The sequence below is a fragment of the Solanum pennellii genome, chromosome 9 (assembly GCF_001406875.1).
Source record: "Solanum pennellii chromosome 9, SPENNV200".
Taxonomy (NCBI): Eukaryota; Viridiplantae; Streptophyta; class Magnoliopsida; order Solanales; family Solanaceae; genus Solanum; species Solanum pennellii.
This window is the reverse complement of record NC_028645.1, coordinates 34,581,188-34,596,924: the sequence shown is the minus strand read 5'-3', so window position 1 is coordinate 34,596,924 and position 15,737 is coordinate 34,581,188.

Genomic DNA, 15,737 nt, shown 5'->3' with positions numbered 1-15,737 from the left:
AGTCTTTCTAATGAGGATGTACCAGTTGAGATTCTTGACCGTCAGATTAGAAGGTTGAGAAACAAAGAACCCGCTTCAGTCAAGGTTTGTGGAGGAGTAAGTCCATAGAGGGAGCTACTTGGGAAGCAGAAGCAACTATGAAAGCCAAATATCTTCACCTCTTTCCTTCCGATTCAACTCCATCTTGAGGTAATAGTTCTTCTTCAATTTTTCAGTCATTCATGCGTGAATTCAGCCTTAGAATCATGTTCCCTCAGTTTGTACTTGCATTTTCAGCATATTTGCATGTTCTTGGAACTTAATCAAGTCAGAAACTCAGTCCTCAGTGTTTAGTAGTAGGGATTGCAGCTCTCTCCCTCTATTTCATCTAGTTTAGTTTTCATTCGAGGACAAATGTTCCCAACGGGGAGATAATGTAACACCCTGTATCCAAAACAGACCAAAAAATCAGCTTTTCAGAAATCTTTAGGTGCAATCAACGATCACTATCGACGGACCATAGTCTGATTTTTACGGCCCGCACTACACATCCATCATTTGTGACTGGAACTGTCCCATGACGCAGTCTAGAAAATTTGACTAAGTATCGATCCACGGACAGACCTACGGTCCATAAGTCAGACTATGGTTCGTAGTGTCTGTCCGTCGATCAATACCCCATTTACCCAGCCTCTTACATGAACCACGATTGACTAGTATGGTCCGTAGATGGACCTACAAACCATAGGGGAAAATTTACAGACAGTAAGGGGAAAATGCTATTGGGTCAACTTAAAATGATCATAACTCTTAGCACAAAACGAATCAGGTGTGCATGACCTATGAAGTTATAAATAATTGAATTAGCTTTCCATAGCCATTGAGTTTGCTAAAATCAGACCTTCGAGTAAAACGTTATTCCCATTTTAGTAAAGGCATATCGAACAAACCCAACCTACGGACCCAAACGACGGACCGTCTATTGAACGATGGCCCGTCAGTCCAGGTCGTCATTTGGTCTGACAACAATTAACTCAAGGGTCTTTTGGTTTTTTCCCACATCGTTTAAACCCTAAGATACATTGTTTTGACCCTAAATCGTTAGATTTCAGTCAGTTTAAGCCTAGAATCATAACTAAAACTTACGTAAGTCAAAATCATAAATCAAAACTTAGAAAATTAGAAGCAAGAAATGAGAAAAAAAGTCAAGAACCCTAGTTCAAGAACGCAACAACGTTCCATCAGTTCCAGCCTTGAAATTTAAATATTTCTCCGTGGGTTTCATCACAAGGTATGTGAAATTTCACTAGTGGGTTTCTTTCACCCATTGGGTCCCTAGTTTTCAGTCAGATTCTTCATTCCCATATCATGATTAGACCTAGGGTTTCTAGAACTTCAACAGAACTTCATGAATTTATTAGTTATATGTTTCAAATCAGATTATCATGTTATTACTCATATTATTGCATGGATTTCAGAACCGTAGCTATGTATTTCGTTCTTGCTAGGTCAGATATTTCAGTTACTTCAAATATACATGCCTCAGTTATAAATGCATAATTACCAGATTAATTGTTGCATTCTTAGTTTTCATGTTCAATTTTGAGCTATCAGGTATTTACAAAAAATCAATCATAATGTCTTAATCACTTTATTAATTGGGAGAAGCATAATACTGAGTTGGACTAAGGTTCAGCGTACCCAATTAGTCCCAGAACCACTAGCCAAGTAGGTTGTAAGTCCCCTATGTGGGTAATCAGTTTACTATCACGCCAACATGCCTTTATACCTCTGACAGGGTATATTGGGTCCTCTCGATGGGGCGTATACATCGAACTCCACATTTATCTCATGTGGTTTTATTATCAGTAATTAGTAGCTCCCATAATTCAGTTAGACTCTATTGCATTGACCATATTCAAAGATCAGTTATCATTTAGTCTCCGCATGTTATAAATTTGGTCATTACATCCAGTTAGCTCAGAATTCAATATATCATGTTCAGATTATTATATTTGCTCTTGTGCTTGTCCATTTCTGTTTTGTTTCAGCTTTACTCTATCCTACATGCTCAGTAACTTCAAATACTGACACATACATGTGCTACATCTTCTCATGATGTAGTTTCAGGTTCTCAACATCCGGATCACGCTTCGATCGATTCCCGATCTCCAATTCAGCAGATTCACTGGTGAGTCCTCATTCACTGAGGACAATAGTCATGAGTTTCTTTTTAGTATTTAGTCCTTTAGTTTCATTTTTTTCTAGACTTAGCTGGGGTCATTCCCAACATCTCTAGTCAGTTTAAAGTCTATTTTCAGACATAGTTAGTTTCAGCTTAGTATTGAGTTAATAACTTCTTTGTATTAAACTGATCAGTATTTCATTTATCTCAGTTATAGAATATGGGTATTCCCCATCTTATCATTTCAAATTATGATTTAGCTTTCACATTTAGTTTATTATCTTTAGTATGCTCATGATCATGCCAGCAGGGTTAGCTTGGGATCACTTGTGGTCCTAGGTCCCGTGTCCGCGTCTCGGGGGTAGCTTGGGGCGTGACAACATGCTTCTACTTGGTTCCCTACCAGACTCTTGGGAATCATTTAGAACTTCATTGTCAGTTTTTTCTCCGGATGGTGTGGTGTCTATAGATTCCACCAAGAGTAGTGTTTTGAATGAAGAGATGAGAAGAAAAACTCAAGGTCATTCTTCGTCGGATGTCCTGATAACTGGCCCTGGGGGAGAAACAAAACTCGTGGTTCTCAATATAGTGAACAAAATAGGAGAAAAACCAGAGGCAGACTTAAGGATATTGAGTGCTATTATTGTGGTATGAAAAGGCACACAAAAAAGTTCTGCAGGAAGTTGAAGAGGGAAAATAAAAACAAATAGGAAACTAAAGAAGATGGCAATGAAAATTTCCTATCCACTGTTACCACCAAAGATTTTTTTTCTGTCCTTGATACAGATATGATAAATATTGCTTGTGATGAGTCAAGCTGGGTTGTAGACACTAGTGCCGTATCTTATGTGGCATAAACGAAGGATTTTTTTTCTCTTCCTGTACTCTTGGTGATTTTGGAGCCTTGAGTATGTTGGTATTGGTACAATTTGTTTGGAAACTAGTGTTGGAACTAAACAAGTTTTGAACAATGTGAAACATACTCCTGATGTTTATCTACACAAAATTTTTAATGATGTTTTAGATGATGAAGGATATGTTAGTACCAACGGTGATGGAAAATGGAATCTCATTAATAGTTTCTTGGTTGTGGCTCGTGGTTACAAATGTCATGGTCTATACTATGCTACGACCTCTACTTGTTTTGATATGGTGAATGCGGTTGAGTGCGATAACTCTTCAACTTTATGGCATAAGAGACTTAGCCACATCAGCGAGAAAGGACTTAATGTTCTAGCCAAGAAGAAATATTTGTCAAATTTCAAAAGTGCTAAATTAGAAAAGTGCAAGCAGTGCTTGGCTGGTAAACAAAACAGAGTTTCCTTTAAGTCATGTCCTCCTTCGAGAAAGACAGAGTTGCTTGAGTTGGTGCACTCTGATTTATGTGGTCCAATGAAGACAAAGACATTGGGTGGTGTACTCTACTTTTTCTCTTTCACTGATGATTGCTCAAGAAAACTTTGGGTCTATGTCTTGAAGACAAAATACCAAGTGTTAGGTGTTTTCAAGCAATTTCAGGATTCAGTTGAAAGAGAAACTGGAAATAAACTGAAATGTATTGTTACTGATAATAATGATGAATATTGTGGACCATTTGACGAATACTGCAAACATCAAGGTATTAGACACCAGAAGACTTCTCCCAAGACTCCTCAGCTTAATGGTTTGACTGAGAGGATGAGTGGGACCTTTATGGAAAGAGTTAGATGTTTGCTTTCTGAAGCATAGTTGTCGAACTCATTTTGGGGGAGGCTTTATTGACCACTGCACATGTTATTATTCTATCTCCTGCTGTTGCTTTGCAAAGTGATGTACCAAATAGTGTTTGATATGGAAAGGATGTTTACTATGACCATTTGAGAGTATTTGGTTGCAAAACTTTTGTACATGTGTCAAAAGATTAGAGGTCAAAGTTAGATGCCAAGACAAGGCAGTGCATCTTCATTGGATATGACCTTGATGAATTTGATTACAGGCTATATGATCCAATTGAAAAGAAACTTGTGAGAATCCATGATAATATTTTCATGGAGAATAAAACAATTGATGATATTGATAAAATGGAGAAGGTAGAATCTTCAAGTTTGATGGTATAGTTCATCATGATAAAGTTCCTTACACAATTGCGCATGATGTTGTTGGGCTTGATGATCATGGTGACGCCCATAATCATGTATCGGATCAAAATGTTGATGTTGATAATAACAATGATATTGTTATTGATGATCTTGTTGCTCATGAAATGGTGGACGAATCAAATATCCCGCTTCGGAGGTCCACAAGACAGCGATTTGCTTCATCCTATTATTCACGCAATGATTATGTGTAACTCATGATGGGGGAGAACCTGAATGTTATGAGGGGGCCATGTAAGATGAGCACAAGGATCAATGGATCAAATCCTACCAAGATGAGATTAAGTCTCTGCATGAGAACCACACTTATGAGTTGGTAAAATTGCCTGAGGGCATGAGAGCTTTGAAGAACAAGTGGGTGTTCAAAGTTAAAGTTGAAGAACACAACTTGAAGCCCAGGTACAAAGCTAGATTGGTTGTTAAGGGATTTGGTCAAAGTAAGGGTATTGACTTTGACAAAACATTTTCTCCTATTGTGAAAATGTCCTCGATTCGCACAGTTCTAGGTTTGGCTGCTAGTCAAAATTTAGAGATTGAACAGATGGATGTGAAGACAACTTTCCTTCACGGTGACCTCAAAGAAGAGATTTATTTGGAACAACTTGAGGGCTTAAAAGTAGAAGGTTAATAAAATTTTATGTGCAAACTCAAAAAGAGTTTATATGGTCTAAAAGAAACTCGTAGACAGTGGTACAAGAAGTTTGAATCTGTTATGGGGGAGCAAGGTTATAAGAAGACTTCATCAGATCATTGTGTATTTGTACAAAAATTTTCTAACCATGATTTTATCATCCTTTTGTTGTATGTGGATGATATGTTAATTGTGGGCAAGAATACCTCCAATATTTACGAGCTGAAGAAAGAGTTGTGTAAGTCATTTTCTGTGAAATTCTTGGGTCATGCCAAGCAAAATTTTGGTATGAGAATTACTTGTCGCAGAGATGAAATGAAGATTTATTTGTCCTAGAAGAAGTACGTCTAACATGTACTAGAGCACTTCAATATGAAGAATGCTAAGCCTATTAGTACACCTCTTGCTAGTCATATGAAGTTGAGCAAGAAGATGTGTCCTATAGCTAGAGAGGAAAAAGAGAACATCATCGGAAGTCTAATGTATGAAATGGTATGCATTAGACCTGATATTACTCAAGCACTTGGTGTTGTCAGCAGATTTCTCAAAAATTTGGTAAAAGAGCACTGGGAAGCTGTGAAGTGGATATTCAGGTATCTTAGCTCAAATGAATGCTTGTGTTTTGGAGCATCAAATAGAATCTTGAAAGGCTATACAGATGCTAATATGAAAAGTGACCTTGATAACAGATAAACAACTACTGGATATTTGTTTTATTTTTTCAGGCGGAGCTATATCATGACAGTCGAAGTTGAAGAAGTGTGTCGCGCTATCTACAACTGAAGTTGAGTATATTGCGACTACTGAAGCAGGCAGGAGATGATATGGCTCAAGCGATTTCTTCAAGAGCTTGGTTTGAATAAGATGGAGTATATTGTCTATTGTGACAGCTAGAGTGCAATAGACTTGAGTAAGAACTCCATGTACCATGCAAGAACAAAACACATTGACGTCAGATATCATTGGATTCGTGAGGAAGCGGAGAGTAAATCATTTCACGTCAAACAGATCCACACAAGTTAAAATCCTGCAAATATGCTGACCAAGACTATACCAAAAGAAAAGTTTGAGTTATGCAATGAACTTGTAGGCTTGAGTTCTCTCTAAAGAAGATGAAGATACCTCCTTCCAGTGAATGAGACTGGAGGGGGAGATTTGTGGAGTCAATCCAATATTTTCGGTCAACTCTTGCTATTTAATTTCTACAAGTACTTGTTAAAAATGAATAGGAATTAGAGTTGAAAATAAAAGATTTTGTGGTTGATATACCGCGGTTTCACGGTATTTTTAATACTTTTTCCTTAAGTTTAGTGCGTCCAAAAGCCTTTTTGTACTAATTTTTATGTAAGTTTCTCTTTATTTGCAGGAAATCTGTCTAAAAGATGAATGCGGAGGTTTTTGAGCAAGAAATACAGAAAAGTACCACCTACGGAGCTTGTGACAGTTGGTCGTGCCCGTGACGGTCCGTAGGTGGCATCGTAGTGCAGCTGCTGAAGGAAGATTGTAAAGTTTGACCAAGTGTGGGGTTACGGAGTGCGTTACGGACCGCTGTAGCCATGACGGTCCGTCCTGCTGGTTCGTCATGAAGATCAGAGAAGTAGTCCCAGTACCAGATTTTCAAGAGTTCAAGTGCTATGGAACGGAGACCCCCGACGGATCGTTGTGCCTGTGACGATCCGTCATACCTGCCGTCGAGGGTGATGAAGAGAGCAGCAGAAGAAATTGCACAAGTATGGGACGACGGAGTCTATGACGGCCCGTCGTGACCACGACGATCCGTCGCGAGGTCCGTCGACCCAGCCGCGCTTTAACAGATTTCCAGCAAATAGAGTCCTTATTTAATTAGGTTTTTATTTTTTTATAAATAGTTCGAGAAAATCATTTTTGGGGTTAGACTCTTGATTATTTTTAGACTCTTTGTTAGACTCTTGGTTATTTGAGTTTCTTTTGTGGATTGGACTTGGTGATTGTTGTTACACTTTTGGAGAATCTTTATTCTTCAATTAATTTCAGTAATTGATTGTTGGTGATTTTTGTTGATTAATCAAGTAAACTTCTGGATTTTATTCTTTCTCATTGAAGTAAGTGCATGAATTCTTATATTACATATTTGAATATTGTGATTATGACTATGGGTAACTAAACTCCATAACTAGGGTTGTGAGAACCATAGGTGAATAATGAGGTAAACCTAACTAAAATAACAATTCTAGAATAGTTTCTTGCATGTATTGATAGTTCTTTCGCTTAGAAGTCTTTTTAACGGACGACCAACGTTAGAACTCGCCTTAATGCTACTTGCCGGACCAAGGAGGTAGATAATAGGAAAAGAATTATCAACATAGATTTAGTGTATACTATGTAATAGGCTAGTATTGATTGGTACGAGGTAATAACTTAGTCAAATATCGAATACGATGCTTAATATGAGGTAAAGGTAAGGGTTAGTATAGCAACACACGTAGCCGGACCAAGGTGCGGAGTGAAATTTTCTAGATGCCGGACCAAGGATTTAGAAATACATAACTTATCACTTTGCATGCAAGATACTAGGAAAGAATTGTTATAGTTAGAATTATCAAGTTATGAACCTGTGGGGAACACATAAACCCTAGTTACTTTTATTAATTGATTAAACTCCAACATTTGAAGCTGTTAGTTGTCTCCTTTAATTTCGCTAGTTATTTTCATTTATTTAGAAATAGAAAACCCCCCTTTTATCATTTTTGTTTTCTAAGGAAATAATTGATTGAACAATAGTAATAATAGATTGAAGTTAAGTCTAAACTATTTTCCTTGTGGGAACGATCCCAACCTCATTAGTTGGGTTATTTACTTGACACGACCGCTTTACTTCTTATTTGAGAAGTAAGTTTGAGCGTATCAAATTTTGGCGCCGTTGCGGGGGAAAGTAGCTTTTAGATTAACTTAAACTTATTATTATAGTTTAGTCAATATTTTCTTGATTTTACGTTGTTTTATTGTTTTTGATTCTTGCAGAACCATCCTCCTTGTATGCCAAATACACGGAGAGAAAGAGAACCCTTGTTTCCCTACGATCACGAATTAGAGCGTACACTACGCAACATGAATCGAAACTTGGGAATTAACGATGATGATCCAAACCAGAACATCCCAGATCCGGTTGATGGTTCATGGTCAGTTGCTACCCGATGCTTCGAGTGAAAACAAACAGAGGGGACACAATCCCGCTCCACGGCCCCAAGAATACTACAGAGGCTATGACAATATAGCAGACTCCAATGGGCCACTTGTCTTGCCCCCTTTACCACCAGGCCACACCTTTGTAGTAACTAGTAGCCTGATGCAAATGCTCATTGCCAGAGGTTTGTTTTCAGGGCTACCTTCTGAGGATCCACATACCCATATAGCTAAGGTAAGGGAAGTGTGTAAAAGCTGTGTAGGGAGGCCTGACTTGGACTTCGATGTAATAGGGCTAAGAGTGTTTCCTCTCTCACTGACGGGAGAGGCTGCTATTTGGTTCACTGAGCTCCCGTATAACTCAATTTTCACTTGGAACCAACTAAGGGACGTTTTCTTAGCACGCTACTACCCGGTCTCCAAGAAACTAAACCACAAAGACAGAGTGAACAACTTTGTGGCACTACCAGGAGAGTCAGTTAGTAGTTCTTGGGATAGATTCACCTTGTTTTTGAGAAGCGTCCCCAATCACCGCATAGATGATGAGTCACTGAAGGAATACTTCTATTGGGGAAAGGATGATAATAATAAAGCGGTGTTGGACACTATAGCAGGTGGATCTTATGGGGAGTGTCCTTATGCTGAGATTGCTGAAAAGTTAGAGAAATCCTCCCGGAACAATAAAGCTTAGAGTACTAGGAAGTCAGATACCGGGAGAAATATCTTTGCAGTGCAGTCCACTCACAACCCAGCCACAGATGAGATTCGTGAAAAAATGGCTCAGATGAGAACTGAGCTTGGGTTGGTATTAAAACATGTCACTGGGGTGCAGAAAAGATAAATGCAGCCAACTACTTGTCGAAACCACCGCCACCAAATGATGAGTGCTATTATGAGGAAGATTCCTATGCGGTAAATGAGCAGACGGGGGGTTTCCGACCGAGTGCCCAAGGCTCTAATCAGGAGAATTGGCGCCAAGGTCAAGGGAATCAAGGTAAGAACTATGGTAACTATAACCGTGAGGGTCATTATGTCCGAGATGGAAACTACAACCACGACAATAACTTCAACAAGGGTAACTATGGTAATAGAAATGATAGGAATGGGCCCTATGTTCCTTCTCAAAATCGTGAAGTTACTCCTAGGGATGGTGGAGGTAGTATGGAGCGAGTTGAGGATATGTTGCATAAAATGATGAGGAGGTTCGATGCTAGTAATGAGCACAATAAAGAGTTGAGGAATGATTTAGCGGGTATTGGGCAAAAAGTCAATACACATGTAATATCGATTAAGCAACTTGAGTTACAATTGACCCAATTATCTGCGACTGTGAACACACGGCAACCGGGCACTCTTCCTAGCAACACTGTCCAAAATCCGAAAAATGATGGACATTGTATGGCAATCACTACTCGTGGTGGTAAGCAAACCATTGACCCACCTATGCCGTCTAATGAGAAAAAGGTGACAAAAGATACTGATAAAGTGGTAGATGTTAATGGTGAAGTAGAAGACAACACTGTAAAAGATGCCGAAGTGCCTAAAAAGGTAACTCCCATGCCTAGGCCACCACCCCCATTTCCTCAAATATTAGTGAAAAAGACCGAGGATGGTAAATACCGGCGTTTTGTAACAATGTTGAAGCAACTTTCTATTAATGTCCCTTTGGTAGAAGCTTTAGAACAAATTCTCGGTTACGCCAAGTTTATGAAAGATCTGGTTACAAAGAAAGGTCGGTCACTTTTGAGGATGATGATAGAATGCAGCATTGTAGTGCTATTGCTACAAGATCCCTGGTACAAAAGAAAGAAGATCCGGGTGCGTTCACTATTCCTTGTACAATCGGGCTATTACATTTTGCGAAAGCATTATGTGATCTGGGGGCAAGCGTAAATCTCACGGCCCTCTCGATTTACAAGAAGTTGGGTTTGGGTGATCCAAATCCCACTGCGATGCGGCTACTGATGGCCGATCGAACAGTAAAAAGGCCTATAGGGATACTCCACGATGTGCTTGTAAAGGTGGAGTTGTTCATATTTCCGGCAGATTTTGTTATTCTTGATTGTGTAGTCGATTTTGAATTGCCCATTATTCTTGGGAGGCCATTCCTTGCTACGGGAAGAGACTTAGTAGATATGGAAAAGGGGCAGATAAAATTTCGGTTGAACAATGAGGAACAATGAGGCAGAGTGGTGAGCTCAAATCGGTATCTGCTATATCCTACAACATTGGTGAGACATCTTAGACACAAATAGAAGAACATCTAGGTGTAGAAGCATGAGCGGCAGTGATAATGAATTTTGATAGCGATTGCATTGAAGAGTATGAGTCATTGGTCGCGGCTCTTGATCGAGGTGATGTTCGGTTTAAACCGAAGACATATTGAGTTAGATATGAAGAATCGTGAGTCCCCACCCGCGAAACCATCTATAGAGGAGGCTCCAAAGTTAGAACTAAAAGCTCTCCCACCTCATCTCAGGTATGAATTCTTAGGAAATGGTGACATTTTGCCGGTAATCATTGCATCAGACCTGAATGAACAACAAGTTGAGAGTTTGGTGAAAGTGCTAAAAAGGTTCAAAAGAGTTATTGGGTGGACTATTGCGAACATTATTGGGATCCCTCCTGGTATTTGCTCTCATAAAATCCAACTCATGCCTGATAATAAGCGAAGTATTGAGCACCAGAGATGCTTAAATCCACCTATGCAAGAGGTCGTGAAGAAGGAAATCATTAAGTGGTTGGATGCCGGAGTAATCTATCCGATCGCCGATAGTAGTTAGGTATGCCCTGTTCATTGTGTACCTAAGAAAGGGGGAATGACTGTGGTCCCCACTGAAAAAAATGAACTTGTTCCAATGAGACCGATTATTGGATGGAGGGTGTGTATGGATTACCGCAAATTAAATGCATCGACTGAAAAAGACCACTTTCCTATGCCCTTCATGGATCAGATGTTGGATAGAGTTGTCGGAAAAGGGTGGTATTGTTTTCTTGATGGATATTTGGGGTATAATCAGATTTCTATTGCACCATAGATCAAGAGAAAACCACTTTTACATGTCCATATGGGACCTTTGCATTCAAAAGAATGCCGTTTGGGTTGTGCAATGCACCCGCCACATTTCAGAGATGTATGATGTCGATATTTTCCGACATGGTGGAAGATACTATAGAAGTTTTTATGGATGATTTTTCTGTGGTTGGTGATTCATTCGAGCGGTGTTTGAACAATTTATCTGAGGTCCTTAAGAGATGTGAAGACTGTAATTTAGTACTAAATTGGGAAAAATGCCATTTCATGGTGAAAGAAGGTATTGTTTTGGGTCATCGCATTTCAGAAAAGGGCATAGAGGTTGATTGAGCTAAAGTCGAGGTAATAGAGAGACTTCCCCCACCTATCTCTATGAAAGGTGTGAGAAGCTTTCTTCGGCATGCAGGTTTTTACCGGAGATTCATCAAAGACTTTTCAAAGATTGCACATCCATTGTGCAAACTGCTGAAGAAAGATTGTAAATTTTGTTTTGATGATCCTGTCTTAAAGCATTCGGCGAGCTAAAAGAAAAATTGGTGTCTGCACCTATCATTATTTCTCCGGATTGGAACAGTCCATTTGAGGTGATGTGCGATGCTAGTGGGGTTGCTCTTGGTGTAGTATTGGGACAAAGAAAGAACAAAATCCTTCACCCCATTTACTATGCTAGTAAAGCCCTAAATGAAGCTCAGAAGAACTACATAGTGACTGAGCAAGAACTCCTTGCAGTAGTCTTTGCTTTTGAAAAATTTCGCTCCTATTTGCTAGGTACTAGAGTTATAGTGCATACTGACCACTCAGCATTGAGATATTTGATGGCAAAGAAGGATGCGAAACCTAGGTTGATTCGTTGGGTATTACTGCTACAAGAATTTGACTTTGAAGTGATGGACAGAAAAGGAACTGAAAATCAAGTTGCTGATCACTTGTCCCGTCTAGAGGATGAAGCTATGAGAGAGTTAGGTGATAAGACTGATATTGATGATACTTTCCCCAATGAGCATGTATTGGCTGCTTCACAAGACTTGATTCCATGGTTCGCAGATTTTGCGAACTATCTGGCTAGTGATATTGTTCCATCGGACTTGTCCTTTCATCAAAGAAAAAAGTTCATGTGCGATGTGAAGAAGTTCTTTTGGGATGAACCATACTTATATAGGATTTGTGCCGACGGGCTTATTCGGCGTTGTGTGCCAGAATGTGAGATGTTGAGTATGTTAGAAGCATGCCATTCCTCACCCATTGGTGGACATCACAGCGGTATCCGAACCGCTCATAAGATATTACAATGTGGTTACTATTGGCCAACTCTTCATCAAGATGCTCATGAGTTTGCTAAAGCATGTGATCGATGCCAACGAGATGGCGGCATTTCAAGAAAGCAAGAGCTCCCTTTAAACCCCATTCTAGTGATTTAGTTATTTGATGTTTGGGGTATTGACTTTATGGGCCCTTTTGTGAGTTCCCATGGAATGAAGTACATTCTAGTAGCGGTTAATTATGTATCTAAATGGGTGGAAGCTATCGCCCTCGCAAACAATGAAGGGAAGAGTGTCACTGCGTTCTTAAAAAAGAATATATTCTCTCGTTTTGGCACCCCTAGGGCAATTATTAGTGATGGGGGATCCCACTTCTGCAACAGATTGTTCAAGGGGTTATTGGAGAAATATGGGGTTCGCCATAATGTGGCCACTCCTTACCACCCTCAAACTAGTCGGAAAGTTGAAGTGTCAAATCGGGAGATCAAACAAATATTGTCAAAAACAGTGAACGCTAGTAGAACGGATTGGTCAAGGAGACTTCATGATGCTCTTTGGGCCTACCAGACAGCGTATAAGACTCCCATAGGTATGTCCCCATACCAACTTATATATGGGAAAGCTTGTCATCTTTCGGTTGAGTTAGAGCATAAAGCCATGTGGGCTATGAAGAAGTTGAAAATGGATTGGAGCGAAGCTGCAGAACAACGGTTAACTGGGTTGAATGAACTCGATGAATTTCGCCTGAAATCTTATGAAAGCTCAGCCCTCTACAAAGAAAAGATGAAGAAGTACCATGACAAAAAAATTGAAAAACGGGAGTTTATGGTTGGGGATTTGGTGCTTTTATTTAATTCTAGGTTGCGCTTGTTTCCGAGCAAGCTCAAGTCCAAATGGACTGGTCCTTACTTGGTTACCCAACTATTCCCTCATGGAGCAGTTGAATTGGAAACTAAGGAGGGTGTGTGGTTCAAGGTGAATGGACAACGCATAAAAATCTATTTCGGGCATGTTTAATCGGTGAATGAAGTGATCAAGGCATACCATCTTGATGAAGTCTGAGTAATCCAGTGTCCTCAGTCGTGCCGCGACGTTAAATCAGGCGCTTGTTGGGAGGCAACCCAATACTTATAGTTTTTCTTTCTAGTAATGGTAGCATTTTCTACTAATGGGTTTTAAATTTTCAGGCACATCACCAGGTAATTCTGCAGAAAATCACTCTGCAGCAGTCACTGACGGATACATCGACGGACCACCATGCATGCGACGGACCGTCGCATGAATCCGTCGTGCCAGGTACGTCTTTCTGTTATTTTCAAAACTAGGGCACACTCAACGGAACCAATGACGGACCGTCTCAGCTGCGACGGACCATCGTCGAGGACTCATCGTGTCATTAATGAAGCATACCCGACCCAACCCGGCTGTTGTTTTTTAAAAATTCTTCACATTTAAAACCCCACCCCCTTCATTTCACCCCATTCCTTCCCTCTTTCTCCCATTTCCCTCCCTTTTCAACTTCCAAGTTCATAACCCCCCTCTCTTACAACCGATCATTTTCCCAAATTCCCCAATTCCTAAAATTCACTATCTACTAGTCGGAGTCTGCCGCTGTGGTTCTCTACTTGATCACGAAGTACCTTCCTCGCTTGTTTTTCTCATAGTCTCAGGTATGTGTCTCTGATTTCTACCCATTTACTTTGCATTTTTGTTTATCAATTAGTACTAGCCTAGTTCTTATTGATGGGTTCATTCTTTAATACTAATTCTGTCTGACCGAGGTTGAGAATCCTCAAAATTGCCGTGTTAAAACTCTAGAAATAGGTGATTTAGCATTGCTAGTTTACTAGGTATTTGGGTTAGACAAATGTAGGCTAAAACACTAACAATTCCATTTGGGTCATAGGGGATGAATGGAGCATCCCCAGTTCTGTCACTGAATGACAGAACGAGACCCCGATGACGGACCGTCGTACCCACGACGGACCTTCATTGGGTCCGTCCCAACATCCCTAACACCCCACTGTCAAATTTTCTCCAAGTGTCCACCAACGGACACATGCAACGGACCGTCGTTCCCACGACGGTCCGTCCTGCACAACCGTTCTGGTTGTCAGAGACCCTATTCCTAAGGGTCTCTCACTTTTTCTAAGTGTTCTCTAACGGACACATGCGACGGACTGTCATTCCCACGACGGTCCGTCCTACACATAAGTGTCCTCCGACGGACATCTACGACGGACCGTCATACCCCCGACGGTATAACTGTTATGACGGTCAGAGACCCCTCTCCTAAGGGTCTCCATCCTATTTCCAAGTGTCCTCTTACGGACAACTATGACAGACCGTCATACCCTCGACGGTCCGTCCTGCATAACCGTTATGATGGTCAGAGACCCCTCTCCTAAGGGTCTCCATATTTTTTTTAAGTGTCCTCTGACGGACACCTAGGACAGACCGTCATACCTGTGACGGTCCGTCCTGCACATACCGTCATACTTGTCAGAGACTTTCTTTCAGGGTTCTCCACATAAACATAGTTTAAGTAAGACATGACGGACCCCATGACGGTCCATCGTACTCACGACGAGCCGTCACCTGGTCCGTCGTGTTTCACTGTTACTGTAGAAATGTCATTACATCTTAACTCTTTATTTATTTTGTGTGGTTTTTCTTGTCTTGTTTGCTCCTTCTAGTACTAATATTGATTCTTTACAGGTACTATCTATTATGGCACCAAAATATGATCGCGTCTACGCACGCGGGCGATCGAAGTCTGTCGCCCCGTCTGCCCGCCTGGTCATTAGCTCTGATGATGAGCCTAACCCCGAGTACGTGCCCCCAGGAACTTCCACCCCATCCCGAGCTGCACGTGCTGCCAGAGCTACACCCAAAAAGGTGGCGTCCAGCGTAGTCACTGCCTCCCAGTCTAATGAGGAGCGCACACTGACCAACACACCGTCTGGGTCAGCTACTAATGAAGAAGGAGCGTCTGGCTCCTTAGGAGTTTCGTGGTCGGAGGAATCCTCCGGATCTGCTGAGGTCCCTGCACCTGCCACCGCTGCACAGTCTGCCTAATCTGGTGAGGACACTAAAACACTTTCAATGGTAATGAATCAATACTAGCAGCCCACAACCATACCACATCATACATTCAATAATATATTCATATACAAATCTAGGAGGATCATGAACTCTGCATATAAGAGACTCAAAACACAACAAGAAGGTAGGAACAACATCTACAAACTCATCACGCATAAGACTTCACATTTCTCATTTCACATTTGAAGGAACTTCCTTCTCCACATTATATCATGCTCATTTAAACATCCCTTAGAACATCATGCAA